The sequence below is a fragment of the Pteronotus mesoamericanus genome, unplaced genomic scaffold (assembly GCF_021234165.1).
Source record: "Pteronotus mesoamericanus isolate MK-2021 breed Mesoamerican mustached bat unplaced genomic scaffold, CSHL_Meso_final contig_90, whole genome shotgun sequence".
Lineage (NCBI taxonomy): Eukaryota > Metazoa > Chordata > Mammalia > Chiroptera > Mormoopidae > Pteronotus > Pteronotus mesoamericanus.
Window position 1 is genome coordinate 38,280,689 of NW_026555277.1, and position 16,741 is coordinate 38,297,429.

Below are 16,741 nucleotides of genomic sequence, written 5' to 3' on the forward strand. Positions count from 1 at the left end.
TGAGAGCTATAAAATGGAAGGTGCTGAAAGCTTTTCAAAAGCCCCAAATAAAGGAAGTCAGCAGAGAAATCCCTTGAAAACAAAGAAGGGGGGTTCTTTATGTCAGCTCAGGGCTGCAGCCCTGCAGTAGCGGGGAATGAATCAGAGTCCGAAAACCCCCCCGAGGAGGAGATTCAGTTTCAAGATTTCAGGCTTCATTTCAGGAAAAATGTGCAAATGTTTTGAATTTTTTCTAGGAGATATATTGATAAGCTAGTTATTCTTTCTTGTTGTATGTAAATAGGAGCAACAAATAAAACAGATGGACAAATATTGTCATGGTTTTATGACTATTACCAACACTGAATTAAACATATCTGCTTTGCGTTGATACACCACTTAATAATTTGAAAAGCACATTTTCAGTGTATTTGAAGAATGTCTCCAGCGTTATTTTACTAGGGCTGCCAAAACACAGTGCCATGCACTGGATGGCTTAAAGAATAGAAATTTATTTTCCCACAGTCCTGAAAGCTGGTAGAGATCAACATGTTGGCAGGATTAGTTCCTTGTGATACGTCACTGTGCCTTGTGGATGGCCATCTTCTCCCTATGTTTTCATGTGCTCTTTCTTCTGTAGATGTCTGTGTCCAAATTTCCTCTTCTTATAAGGATATCAGTCACACTGGATTAGGGCCACCCTAATGACCTCATTTTTACTTAATTACCTTTTTTAAGAACCCATTCTCACAGCATAGTCACATTCTGAGGTACTGAGAGCATATGAATTTGAGAGGGATGCATTTCAACCCATAACACCACTCCATTTCCATTATGGGAATGAAAAGTAAACACAGAGAAGTTAGAATCACTGAATTTTGGATACATACATGGCATAAAGATCATTATAACTCAACCCCATAGTTTGTGGATGAAACAGGGGTCTGTGAGAAGTTGAATGAGTTGTCCAAGATGAAAAGAAATGCATAAAAGGAAGGATTAAGAAAGAGATGGCATTATCAGAGAGAAAGACTAAACTAGTCAGTAAGGCCTTAGGAAAAATAGTTATACATATAGAAAAAATTTTAAAAAACTAAAATGAGATAGCTATTTAGTAGCATTTATAGACTTCATTAAAAAAAAACAAGGTATCGTAGACATTATGCTCAATTGTATTGCCTTAACTTCCAAATATTCATTTGATATGAGTATGTAATTCTTTGCAAATAATTTTTTAATATTTTAATTTTATTGTAATGTGGTAAACCTCAAAAAAATGTTGATCTTAAAATAGACTTTTGGTTAACAAATATGGTCTGGAAATTTCTGTTCCCATTTCACATTTTAAATATCATAAAACATCTGTATGGATGAATCTTAGAAGCAAATAATTAAGTAAAAAGAATATAATAAATCAGCACAATATACAATATGAAATAATATCTATGTAGATTTTAAAAACAAGCAAAAATAAATGGTATATGAATCTATGAAGAAAACCCAAAGAAAAATTGCAAAATAACAAAAGAAAAAACTGGCAGGATATTGATTCTCTTGAGCACTGGGAGATGGAAGAAGGAATTGGGGCCCAGGAAGAGCATACAGGGAAAAAAGATTGGTAATATCATAGTTCTTCTATTGGGTAATAGGCTTCCAAATGGTCATTTTAGAATTACGTATACAAACAACTGCTAAAATATTCATTTGTAGGCATTGAATAATCCATAATAAAATATAAACATATTGAAAAATATGTGAACATTAAAATAGCAAACATGGTCTATGTCTCAAAAATAAAGAGGAAATCAATTTCTAGATATAAAAGACATTTTTATCATAATAGAAAGGACCATGTAAGAAAGAAAAATATAACCTTATTCAGGAAAACACACACCTCAATTTTATGGGGGGTGGTCTCTTCCAAATTTTTATATATTTTAAAAATAGTAAACTATGGTATTTATAGTTAAGTAAAAGAATGCTAGGCTCAGAAATCAAGCAAAGGGGTTTTAGACTACCTGTGTATATTAGGATGACTGCTTAGTTTCCTTGAATTTTAGGTACCATATCATATCTCTAAAATGAAGAGCTTAGGATAGATATCATCTATCACCTGTATTCAATGATTTATATTCTGAAGAAGTCCTAAGTTTGTTCAAAATCTGAGACTTGTTTTCTAGAAGGAACCAAATGGTACAAAAAGTTCATCCATCATTGACCAGATTCAGAGAACACAGTGTTCTCTAATCACATCTCTTATTGACAATGATGTCTTTTTACGTAGATTACTGGGAAAAATGCAGTAGACAGAAACAAAGGTGAGATACATGATGAATTTTTGTTTTTGCCTCTTTCTTTCATCTTGCTAGGCTTGTATTTTCACTGGAAGCTCCTAAGAGTCTTTGGTTAATCTTCAACAGAAAAAATATATATACTTTGCTTTCTGGAGAACCAGAAATGCCACTTAGTCAGGGCAAGATTATTGAAAGAATCTCAAGTTATGTTTCAACAAAACTTTCAAAAGCAGAAGTTATGTCATATATTGCCAAAATGGGAGGGCAGTGTGAGATGGGTCTGGAAACTTTTTTTTTTCATATTTGCTAGCAATTCACAAGTCAAAGCAAAAAAAAAAATGAAAATACAAAAATAAAATTGGCAGTTTCTTATAACTTTGAGGTGACAGCAGTTGCCCCATGTTTTCCCAAGTTTTTAATGACATGTATATGTTGAAAGTAGCCCTTAATAAATAAATATTTTAGTTTGTCACCATAATCCTTACAATAGCTCTCAATATTATATGATATGATTATATTAAAACCTAGTTTCGGGACTCCTAACTATGAGTAGCTTTCTTTCTCATCACAAGTATAACATGTTTAACATGACAAATACTGGAACCCAGGTCTCAATCAAAAGCATTTGGTTTTTCTGGCTGCCCCTGTGAATAATGAACTAATGGTATTTTTAATCCACCAAGCAAGGATTTATTCAAATTTTTGTTCACTGCCTATTTGTCATTTGGATATAGAGTTGTTTTAAGTAAATACATAACTACTAGAAGAACTCCATTAAACTATTTGTTTAAAATATTTTCATTTGTTTGTTGAGGCTTGTTTTGTGCCCTGTCATGTGGTCTATCTTTGAAAATGTTCCAACGCATTTGAAGAGAATGCATATTTTGCTTCTTTTGGATGAATGGTTATATATCTCTATCTATCTATCTATCTATCTATCTATCTATCTATCTATCTATTTATCTATATCTCAGTTAAGTCCATTTGATCTAAGGTATTTTTCAATGCTGCAATATCCTTGTTGATATTTTCTTTGGAAGATCTATTCATTGTTGACAGTGGGGTATTAAAATCTCCTAATATAAGTGTGTTGATATCTATAGTTTTCTTGAAGTCTGCCAAGATTTTCCTGATATATTTGGGTGCTCCTATGTTGGGTGCATATATGTTTATAATGTTTATGTTTTCTTGATGGATTCTTCCCTTGAATATTATGCAGTGTCCTTCTGTGTCTCTTCTTATGGCCTTTGTTTTGAAGTCTGCTTTGTCTGATATAAGTATTGCTATACTCCAAGAAGGTAAAATATCCAATTAAAAATGGGCAAAGGACCTGAATAGACACTTTTCCAAGGAGGACATACAGAGGGCCCAGAGACATATGAAAGAATGCTCGGCATCACCAGCCATCAGAGAAATGCAAATTAAAACCACAATGAGGTACTACTTCACACCTGTCAGAATGGCCATCATAAACAAATCAACAAACAACAAGTGCTGGCAAGGTTTTGGAGAAAAGGGAATCCTAGTACACTGTTGGAAATGCAGACCGGTAAAGCCACTGTGAAAAACAGTGTGGAATTTCCTCGAAAAACTAAAAATAGAACTGCCTTTTGACCTAGCAATTCCACTGCTGAGATTATACCCTAAGAATCCTGAAACACCAATGCAAAAGAACCTGTGCACCACAATGTTCATAGAAGCACAGTTTATAATAGCCAAATGCTGGAAGTAACCTAAGTGCCCATCAGTAAATGAGTGGATCAAAAAAACTATGGTATATTTACACAATGGAATAGTATGCAGCAGAAAGAAAGAAGGAGCTGCTACCCTTCATATACTAAGTGAAATAAACCAGGAGGTGAAAGACGAATACCATATGATATCACCTATAATGGAACCTAATCATTAACAAAACAAACAAGTGGGCAATATAGAACCAGAGACATGGGAATAGAGAACAAACTGACAGTGACCAGAGGGGAGGAGAGAAGGGGATAATGGGGGAATGAAGAGCAAGGGTCATCAAGGAACATGTATAAAGGACTCATGGACAAAGCCAAAGGGGGGTAGGAGTGAAGGTGGGAGGTGGGGGGTGGGGAGAGGGAGAGTGGTGGGGGAAAATGAAGACAACCGTACTTGAACAATAAAAAAATTTAATGTGAAAATCCAATGATATTTATGTTAGCACATTTTGATATGTCCTTATCTAAGAAATAAAGTTTCCTCCCCCAGAAATAAATAAATAAATTTACCAACTCACTTGCTAATCAAAAAAATTTTTTCTAAATAATAAAATATTGTGATTTATATTTCTTGTTCTCCTAATGCTCATGCACTGCATTTCCAAAAAGTGTTAACTTACAGAATACCTTTGTAAATATTGCTATTATGGGTAGGAAATTACCTGTAAACAGCCTGCAGATATTCCAGTAAAAGCTGAAATGGAGAATATATTATCTCCTCTTCATCAAACCAGGAGACAATGGCCACTAAGCCCCAGGCTGCTGGAGCTAATGGTGTAAAAAGAAGCTATAATTATTGCAGTCTCATTTACTTTTTTACACAGTCTAACTGTTTTCCAGTTCCACTCATTAGACTTTAAGCCACTTGAGAATAGCAATTGTTTTCACATCTTTTTAACTTGAGTTTAACATATTGTCTGAAATATAACACAAATATTCAAATGAATAAACAAATTCTTTGAGATATTTTTATAATTTAACTAGATTAAAAAAATCTATACTACTATGTAACAATAAGTATCTGCTTTATTAATCTTGTCAGTATTAAGATTCAGGAGCACAAATATTACAATTTTTAGTTTTCCTTACTTTATATTTTTCCAGTATTCAGTGCAACATTTCTCAAGTATTATTTCCCATGCTATGGACATATTTTTTAGCCTTTTGTCCAGTTCTTTCTTTGCTCCTGATGGGACAAGCTGTGTAATTCTTCTTTGTTATACTCCTCCCTTGTCCTCTCCCTCATACTTAGTATCCTCAGAAGAAAATATCTCTGTTCCTCTCATCCAAAAAATAAGTAGGTATTGTGGCAAACACTGGTTTGTCAGGCAAACCTAGGTTTGAAGGCTGGTTCTACATCTTCTTTGTTGCATAGCCCTGGGAAAATTACATAGTTCCACTTTACTTTTAACTGTTAGATATAAAAAATGAGACAAAGTATTTAGCACTCAGAAGGTCAACATTTTAAGGATAAATGGTGAGTATTGTATTAAAAGCTATTTCACCTGTTCTGGTAAATAAAATGTTCAATATATTTTCCTGTATATTATTACTGCTGCTATAATGATCTGCCTTAAAACTCAATTGATACTAACTTTGTTGTGATCATTATGTATTGAGATTCCTCAAGTGCAACTGTTAAGGGTGAAATAAAATTTGTGACTCATTTATCATTTTCTGTAGCAGATATTATGATGAAAAAGTAAAAAAATAAGTCACAAAGAAGTCCTGCTTTAAACCTATTCTGTTCACACGGGCACTAGCAAACTGTTATGGGCATAAATATTTAGGACTTTTATTACTGTGATAAAATCTGTTTTAGATGTCTTTTCTATAGTCATTTATTTTAGCAGCTATCCTAGCAAATCAGCAGCACTTCCTGCTCCTGCAATTAGAGTAATTTTCAACTAAGTCCCTCTTCCTTCCTTCCTAACATTTATTACTATGGTCCATGTATAAACAGGCTCCTCGAGATGAGTGGCCCATACAAAGTAAGTTTTACATCTGCCTTTGGATCACTTGTTTCCTCATGTATTGTTTACCCTTCGTCTGCCATGATCCAAGAAACGTTAACTAGTGTGATTCATCTCCTTCATGGGTATGTCCCAGATCTGCTGCTGCTGTATTCACTCCTGCCGTATGCTGTCATGAAGGAAACAAGCTGAGATGTTGGCTGTCACTTCTGAAGCAAAGACGCCCTAAGTTGTACCCTAATGAGTCATGTCCCCACATCATCAGTCATGCCCCTGTGTTATTCCCCACTCCTTGAATGTGCTCAGTATTTATGGCTTGTTCTAATATAGTAGAATATAGCAGAGGAGACAGGATGTCAATCCATAATTTCATTGTATGATATGACTCCACATAGACTGGAGGGGAAGAGTTTCCTGCTGGCCCGTAAGAAGCAAATGACCAGGTTGTGAAATATCTATAGAGGGTACTACAGAGAACGGTGGTGGGGTGTGTGGGGGGAGTCCTGGGGAACCACCGCAATAAGAGGGAACTCAGTTCTATTGCCATATTGAAATGAATTCTACCAAAAACTGGGAAGAGTTTGAGAGTAGATACAAATAAAAATAAAGTAAAGGCATACTTTTTCATGAGTTAACTTGTCCTTTTAAAGCAACCATGAACTATGTGACTTGGTGTTTGTTACTCTAATGCCTCATGAAATAAACATAAATGATGTCTTTTTCTGGAGACTGAACAACATCAATCAGGGGTTGATCAGCATCTCCAAAACAGATAAGAGGAAGTTTCGCTGAGAAATAAATTATGATTTATCTCCTAATCATTTTTACAGACTTTCTAAAATATCTAAACTTATATATTAGCTTAGTGCCTGTACAAGCAAGAGCAATGTTCCAAGTACTATAATGATTTTCTGAGAAGACATCACGTCATTGCCCTGAGCACAGACCCCACAGCTTACGTAGCAGAAACCATTAGCATGATGCGTGATGCTGCCTCTGGAACTTGGCTGTAGCTGTGAACACTAATGCCACTCTTTGCATTATGGAGTTTATACCATTGTGGGTTTTTATATCATTAGCTTCCAATTCAAAATATTAGGATACATATGATTGAAGAAACCCAGATTCAATTGTTGAGCCTTTGTTTCAAGAGAGCCCAGGAAAGTGATTATTTTATATTTTCTGCTTCTCTAGTGGGAAACTGAGTTTACATCATGAATTGGGTATTGCCCAAATGTAAATGGGAGTATGGGTATCCAAAACATGAAAAACATCGTGTAGCAAGCAAAGATCTTTGTCTGTTACTCTCAGGTGTTTTTCAGAATTTGTCACTGGCTTAAATTAAAATTTTCTATCTTTTGAGTAAAAGAGTATAGGAAGATGTAATTGACTCACTATGCACGAGAGAGGTGAATAATTTACCAACATGTAAAAGATAAGTGAAAGGGTCTGAATCTAACACATGCCTGACTTCAAAGCTCAAGTTCTTTCATGTTATATTGTTCTTCTCTTACCCTCTGGGACTGAGGACATAATGGCTGATTATGTGTGAAGTCTGTGTTTAGTACATAATCAATGAGGAATAAATTCTGATTTTAATTTTATCGTAATCATTATTATCATAACAGATGAGCTAAACGTGTGCTGAACCCTTTAGACCACTCAGGGATCTCCCAGACCTCTTCCAGTTGAACTCCATTCAACGCCTTATATGGAAATGACAGTCACAGGCCTTGAGTTGAACGAACAACCTGTAGTAGTTTACTGTGTCTCCCAGGCCTGGGGTTGGAAGGGATGCTGTAGAACACATGGCATTGCTTGCAGTGAGATAACAAAATCTATGAGAATAATAATTCCAGTAGCTGTCAAGGTTAAAACAGTCATGGATTAGCAAGATCACATTTGAGAATTCCCATGTCATACTTGGGGCTTCTTGGCCCAGTGGGTAACATTAAGAGGATGTCTAATTGTGCTTTCATGGGCAATTCTGGCTATAAAATAGCATCTTTGACTTTTTTTTCTTTTCTGGTATAGGAAGAAAAAGGCAAACTCTGTTTTCTCCCTAGTAATGCATTAGGCTATATTCACTTTTCCTAGGCCCTAGGGCTGAACTCTTTCATATTCTTATATTTTTATTTAGATTTTAGTCATTTATTTTTTCACTTCAGCAACATCTCTCTAGAACTCTAACATGAGTTCTTAGACCAGTAGGGAGAAGAGATGGGGCCCATCTTAGTCTGTTCAGGCTCCTATGACAAAGCATCACAGAATAGGTAGCTTATAAACGACAAAAATATATTTTTCACAGTCGTGAAGCCTGGCAATCCAAGGTGCCAGCATGGTTGGATTAGGACCCTTTTCTGAGTCACAGACTTCTTGCTGTGTCCTCTTACGGTGAAAGGGGAAAGAGAAGTTTTCTGGGCCTCTTTTATAAGGCCACTAATCTCCTAGTCACTTCCACAAGATCCTACCTTCTAATACCATCACATTAGGCATTAGAATTTCAACATGCAGAATATATTCATTTTATCTTGATGGCTCCAGTCTTAATTTGTTTCAGCATCCACTCCAATGTCTAAAGTGTCGTCTAACTATTGTCTAAATCAGATATGGGTGAGACCCTGAGATAAATTTCTCTCCAGCTGTTAATCAGTGAAATCAAACAAGCCATGCGCTTCCAAAATACAATGGTGGGACAAGTCTAAGACAGCCATTTTCATTTGAGAAGGAAGAAATAGAAAAAAGGGAGGTGACAGGACTAAACTCTAAGAGGGCAAACAGCCCGCCAGACCTACGGCAAGGGTATCTTATATTCCAGACACACCAGGGTGTCCTGACCCTTGGTTTTGCTGGGAGTAGCCCACTTGGCAGTTCTGGATTGAAGTTACGGGTCTGTGGCTCCCCTGGGCTGAAATCCATGCCAGTAACCCTACCAGTCTTGGGTCTCTGGGGCAATCTGGGGCAACCCCTCCCTCTTGGATTTCCTAGGCATTTTCCTTGTCTGAGCTCTCTAACTGGTGGCATGCCCACAGCTGCAGGTGGCTCCAGTTTTGAAAATCTAAGTGGAGGTGGCCATGTCCCATAGCTATGTTATGCAGAAGTCCTGCCCTAAGATTTTGGGTGGAAGCCATCTGACCTGTTGAAACCCAGGCAAAGGTCCTGGCTTTTGAAACTTAGGAGGCAGCCCTGATAATCACGAAATCGCTTTTGGAGCTTTTCTTCCCTTGTCTTAAAGAATATTGCATTTTTGCAACTCCTTCAATTCAAATTGGCCATTTTCCTGCTGTAGTGGCTGATTAAGTCTGTGGTCTGTACCTTTACTAACTGTCTTATCAAAGGGTTGTTTAGCCACACACTCTCAGTGTTCTCTTTCAAATATGCTTTCTCATTTTTTGCATTGTAGATAAGCTCAGTTTTTCCAAACTTTTAAGTTCTCAATCTCTTTTGATTAACAGTTCTGTTTTTAAGTCATTTCTCTTGTCTCACATTTTACTATGAGCTGTCAGGAGAAGACAAGTGGCAGCAGTTCCTGATACCCAGATATATCATGTCCAGCTACCAAGAAAAATTACAAGGCATAGCAAAAGGCAAATACCACATTTTGAAGAGTTGGAGAAGCATCTAAATCAGACATGGCAGGGAGGTTGAAGAACACCCATCTCCCCAATATTGCATAAGTAATTATGAAATATTATGATTATATGTACATTTATAATACTATAAAATATTAAAGTTGTGTACAAATAGAATTATGAATTATTTTAGTTTTATTGCATTTTATAATGAAAGTGCATTTCTATTATAAGAAAAACCATAATATAGTATAACTGCTTACTAAAAAACAACCTCTTGACATTAAAAAGAATGGATATTTCAATAAAATTCTTATTTTATTAGCTACAATAAAATTTTCATTTGTAATATTTTTATATTACAACATTAGCAAACATTAACAAACTCACTAAACTGATCAAGACTAATAAAAGTAGAAGAAAAATGCAAATGTAATTTTATTTTATGGTATTAGAACAAGCAAAAAATATGCTAAAGCTATTTATAGAGGGAGCATCCATTAATTATATAAAAATGATAAATGCCAGTATTTCCATTAAGACTTTTTGCTAAAGGAGAGAAAAAAGATGCATTATCGCTAGATAGAATAGTAGAACATTATTTATTTAGGATACATAAAAAATTTACAAGACTAAATAATCATTGCTAGACATCTTTAAATTTTTTGGATTCCTTCATCAGAACTTATTTTGAAAAACATTAAATTTGCCAAAGTTCTAGTTATGATACAAAATGAGAAACATTGGAAATTATATCAAAAAAGACAAAAATATTGTGTTCACTGATGACCTTTGCTATTTTAAAAATATTTTCCTGACTCTCCAAATGCCTTTTTGATGTATCAATGAATATAAAAGTCTTTCTTTAGGATTGTTAAATGTCCTAAAAATGTGACAGAACCCTTTCTTTTGCAAGATTAAAAAAATAAGTGAAGTTTTTCTCAAAATACTATGTAACACTGACTGAATTTCATGATGTGAATTTTAAATGTAGAAATTTTACAACAAATTGTCCGGGGACCTAGAATTTTGGTTTTCCATAAATCTATTATTTTTACCCACAGTTTAGTTAGATACTGCCTCTCCACACACAGTTTACAGTTTCCATGAGTCGGTGACTAAGCATAGAGTTAGTCATTCTTGTCAAAATTATGGTAAGGCCACAGCAGTTTCAATGGTGAAACAGATAAATTTCCATTTTTATAAACATTTTATGACTACATATTAGTTTGTACAAGTAGGTCCTCCCTGTCCCCAGTCTCTTACATTCAAACATTCTTTGATGATCGCAAATGATACTCATTAGTTTATTTATTCATTGACTCAATGAGTATGATGTATGTTAATTATAAAAACCTTTTAAAAAGTTAACAAACCTTTTAAAAAGTTGGTTGTTTAAAATACAATAAATCTATATGAGGATTTTCATAAACCCCAAAGGGTCACCTCCAAAAGCTCCACAATTTTTACTCAAGTCACCTAAAAGAAATTCACAAAACATTATAGATTGTTCTGTTGCTTAGGAATGAACCTTAATTTTACCTTTGACTAGTGAAAGCAAATTAAAGTAAGGAATTTACACTGTTTTATGAGCATCTGGCTCTGTATTCTGTCCCAAGATGGTAAACATTCACAATTTTTAATCTACAAGTCTGAAAACCAAAGATATTGAAACTCATTTCATGGACAGCCATGAAACAAAATTACATGAGCTTATTTATGGTTTTTATCCCCACTGTGACTGTTCATAACATTTGTTGCATTAATATTTATTCTTTTGATTACAGGGTAACATCCCAGACCTCTCTGGGGTGTTATGTAATATGTAGTATATTCCCTTTCTTATGTTATAAATCAGGAAAATTGAATCCAAATGAGAGATTGTGAATTTGAATATGGAAGAACCCTATTTTTCAGATTGGTTTCATGCTAAGAAAAATTTTTCCATTGAAACACTGACATGAGTATATTTTCTTTGTAAAAATATTAAATATTCTTTTGGCTATAGTCTTCCTGTCTAAACATTTTAATATCAGTGTTATGTAACTTAGAATTATATTGAGTAACATAGGTAACTATTCAACAGCAATTATTATAAAGTTATTTTAGCAAAGTTCTGAGAAGATATCATGGGTGATTTTTAAGGTATTTTATTAATCTATAATTCTCTGGTAAAGATTTTCCTCCGTCATGAGTTTCCTATTCAGTTGACTGTATCTGGGAGAGGGAGAATTCCTCCCTTCTTCCTTTCATTAGTTCTAAAGGCCGGACCAATTATAAAATAATGAAATTGACATAAGACTAGATAAACAGGAGAAAAACAATATGATAAATGTGCACAGAAAAATCACAATATGATACTCAGATCATAAAATGAGACACAAAATGATACAACAAGCCACCATTTTATAATTTTATAGACCAAAGGAACCCCAATAAATTTGTGAGAAATTGACAAGACAGAGAAAATAGTGCTCATTAGACTAGAATCTAAGCAAGGTTTCGGTGTTCCTTAGTGAGGAATGTCAGAGAGTTTGGGCTTGGTAGTAAATTAGTAAAGGCATTACAAAGTTTGTTTATACACTTTTTTTTTGACTCTGGATTTTAAAACACTGTGATAAGATTTTCTCTCAGTCCTTCAGGAACGATCAGAGCATCTATCATGGAGATTTATATCCTGCATTTAGGGGGACAGAGGAGAGTCAGAGAGCAATTCCTGCTCCTATTGCTTCTCAGGTGATTTAGTTCAAAATAATAAATATGCCATTGTGGAAGTATCTTGGGGTAGACTGCCCTGAGTCCTGACAACTGGAAACCATTGCATTTTTTTTTTTAATTCTTACAGATACAAGGAAAAATGGTCTAGAACTCAGTGCTGGTTTATAGAGAATAGTTTTAAAATTATTTTCTCTAGGTTTTTTTTTAATAATCTTAGAGTTTATAAGAAATAAACACTAACGGAAAATTCTGAAAGAACTTTAAAAGCCTGATTCCTATTTAATTTTAAACTGTTATGTAGTAATATTTTTAGAACGGGAGTTTTTTAGTCTTAGTTTTGACTATGTCACCAAGGCAATAAATATTAGCTTACAAAAATAAATGTGAAGCAAAGAATGATGACCAAGAGCTTTGTTGGTGGTTGTTAGAGAGGGCTGTTTTGTTAGGATTAGTAACAAGCCCTTCTAGAATTAGTCGGTCAAGCTCTCTGTAACTGCAAGGAGAATTCTCTATGCCTTTTACTGATACAAAGGGCACAAAGAAGAACCTGTTTCACTACACTTGAACCTCTTTGCTCATTTCTAAAAGAGGAGAAAGTCAAAAAGGTGGAAAACATATTGATGAAGAAATTTCTTTAGAGAGCTGTGCTCTATGATCCATATGGGCAAGAGTCGGGGGAGGCTGCCTCCTGTCACCATGATCATGAAGGAGACTTCAAGAGATCTTTGGATAACTTGGAATGAGTTTTGGTCGTAATGGTAGTAGTGGTGTTTTTGTTTGTTTGTTTTGCAGTAGGGAATCATGAGGAATCAATACCTTATTTATGCCTCACTGAGCTAAAATTTGCTGTGGACTGAATCTGACACCAGCCATGGGAAACCTAGGGCTCCAGAGAAGAGGCTACCAAGAGCTTTGGTGGTGGCTTCCTGATGTCTGCAGAGTTGATATCAGTCCACCAGAATTGGGGAAGCAAAGACCACACTGAGAAAATTGGTGCTGCTGCACCTCTGGGTATATGCCTCTTCACATGCACTCAGTGTGAAAAATTTCTGGTCATGGAGTAATGTAAGTATAAAAATGTATGTAAAGTGCTATTCAAAAAACATGTTCTGTTTAATGACAGCAGCATATCTGCAGGTCATTTAGTAGCAAAAAAAAAAAAAAACAAGAAAAGAGATACTACACTGACAATACTAGAGCAAGTTAGGCCCTACAACATTTACAAGTTGGGGAAGATTATTTATCATCAAAGAGAACCTTCAGGAATGTTAACTTTTATTACTTTTATAAATTCCTAAATTCAGAAATATAGGTATGTATGTGTGCATATACATTAAATTTCTGCCAACTTGTATCAGAATGACCTTCTTTCTCTTTCTTCATGAATTCTCTTTTTGGGGCATATGCTCACTTACCAAGCTCACCATCTTCTTAAAGTTTACAATTTCTTCATTCAGAAATAACTTTTATCACATTATGCAATTAATAGTGACCTGGACAAGTAAGGGATAAGAAAGACTTTTTGAGATGTAGCTACTGGGCAGTTATTTAGGTGCTCTGACGAGCTAGGTATCCTCTTTACTCTCCACCAAAGTTTCAATTAAAATTTCATCAGAATTACAGTTTTCCCCTGGACAAAATTTGATTAAAAATAATTTAAACTGTGTCTGTACATGTTTTTCCCTCTTCCTAGAATGGCCATTCCACCCACCACTACATATACCCCTTTTGCTTCTCATATCAACTTCTAATTAACTTGGTCTTTCAAATTTAGTTTAAACTTTTCCAAAAGCTTTTGGGTCTGCTTTAGATATTCCAGCTAGTGATTCTAACATATTTTCTGCTTATGTCCAAGTAGAACTTATCCTGTGGCTCTTGGTTGACTTTCCTCTCTCTTGCTACATCGTACACTACACAGGAAGACAATGTGTATATTTGCTGTTGCACCCTCAGTACCAGTACAATGCCTGGCACAAGACAGTTTCCTAGTACATATTTGTCAAAGAAATAAATTAAATCAAAGATGAAGGAACTGACTACTCTAGAATAGACCATACCTTATCTGTAAAAATAAAAAAAATAATAATCTTATGCATCCCATGGGGTTGTTAAAAAAATTAAATGAGTAATATATACGACAAGGTCTGTCTAGAAAGTATCCATCCATGTAATAAGAAAAGTAGAGACATTTATTGAAGAAGATACAAATACAAAAAACATCATGCACAGGACAATCATACCTCAGCCCCCTTCAAAGCAGGCACCTTGGGACCTCACACAGTTCTCCCAATCACCATCAGCTGCCCCATTGTATTTTCTTGAATCTCATTGATGGTCTGAAGCCTCTTCCCTTTCAAAGGTGATTTTAGTTTTGGGAAAAGCCAGAAGTCACAGGGCACCAAATTGGGGCTGTATTGGGGCTGAGTCATCTGGATGATTTGCTGTTTCACCAAAAACTCTGCATGAGATATGATGCATGAGTGGGTGCATTGTCATGATGGAGCTGTCAGTCACCAGTTGCCCATAGCTGTGGCCTTCTGGGTGATCCAAATAGTTTCCATTAAGGAATGTTTAAGCTTATTGCAAAATTTGATGCAGATTCATTGCTCTACTCACTCAGTCACTTTGAATGTAATGGCCACGCAGTACACATGCTCACTCAACACCATCCACTGCTCCCACTAACTAGTATAATGAAGTCATCATTGTTCACACATGAGCATTCCAGTTCACTCTCCATGGCTGCCAGGTTACATGGATGTCGCACAAACAGTTCTCATTATATTAACAATGGATGGACTTTTTCCAGACAGACCTTCCTATGTAAAGTGCTTAGAACAGTGTCTAGTTCATAATAAACATTAATGACAGGAGACATTAAGGATAATTGCAATTCTCAAATTTAGACACAAGAACCCAAATATCAGACTTGAAGATGCCTGCAGGTAAACAGAAGTAAACAGAGGTGTGAACATTATATGCTTCTTACTTCTGTGATGCTGATGTCAAACTGTTTCCAAAGTGGCTTTTGACCCCATTGGTGGAAGATTAATGTGGACAACAATGATAACTTTTTCACATTAATAATAATATATGTATTTCACACTTAGTGTCAAAACATTATAAATAACATAATATATACATATAGATATAGGTGATATAGATAGATGATGATATAGATATAGATAGATATAGATATAGATAGGCCTTGATAGGCCTAGTGCAGACATCACCTTCTAACCCACAAACAGAAATTTTCCTATGAAACAGTAATTTTATGATTTAGGATTGATATTCTTTGTCTTGTATTTTTTTAAATAACCAAATAATTACCTTTGAAAAATATAAGCTGTGAACTCACAGGCAAAGACTGTGTTTCACTTACTGTTATATTTAGAATTCAGCAGTTAATACCCATAAGCATTGTTGGATGTAGTTAACCTTAATACAACATTACTTTCAAAAGGTAATTTTATTTTGTTTCTTAGTAAACCACTTTTTCAAGCACATCTGAATTTATTCTTATTTATTTCACTTGCCAATTAAACATGAGACATAGCAAATGCCCCCCCACCATGTGCTCAAAGATCTGTTTTAATGAGTCATTAGCAAAGAACAAGGGAAAAAACGCATAGTGCACTAATTATTCTTTCCTCCCCATGGATATTAGCAGACCTTCTGACTTTAGCATCCATGTGTATTTGTGCCTTTTCCAGGTACAAAATTAAACAGCTATTTTGGTTAATGAACACAAATTTCCTCAGTTATCTTTGAGGATCCATCGGCAGTTTGGCTTTGCTCCAAATGATATTGGTTAGTTCCCAAATTGATTGATTCAGGGCAGATACAAAGTTAGTTAAAATATATAGACTTTATATAAGCTTTTTATGTTTCAAATGGTTAACCATAATAAAATTCAATTCAGAATGTTTTCAGAGACCTGGAATTTTTAAAGCATATACCATATTTTCATTACAATTTGTTTTCCTAAATGTTATTTTGGTAACAAAAATTCACTTTACTAACTACACCATATGTCTAGTTTTCTTTTATTCTTGGACAATATTTTTATAATATATAACATGGAGATGCATATGATCTTACATTTGTTTCAACTTTCAGATTCTGGTGGCAACATGAGAGTGCCATCTAAAGGATAGACTGCATTTCCCTTCTTGTACATACATTTATTTTTGACCAGGCAAATATTTGTTAATTATGTTCTCTCTCTTTTTCTTCTTCTGCTTTTCAGTATTAAACACCAAGAAATATTCACAGTTATTTGCTATTGAAAATATAACCTTGTTTGAGGGTATGAACTATAAAATTTATGTGTTCTTACACAATACAAAAAGATGCCAAATATGACCTTTTTGCAAAGACTGAGGCTTAGAAGAAAATATATACTTCCATTTCATTACAAATAGTTTTAACTTAAGTGGAGTAGGTAGGACAGTGCATCA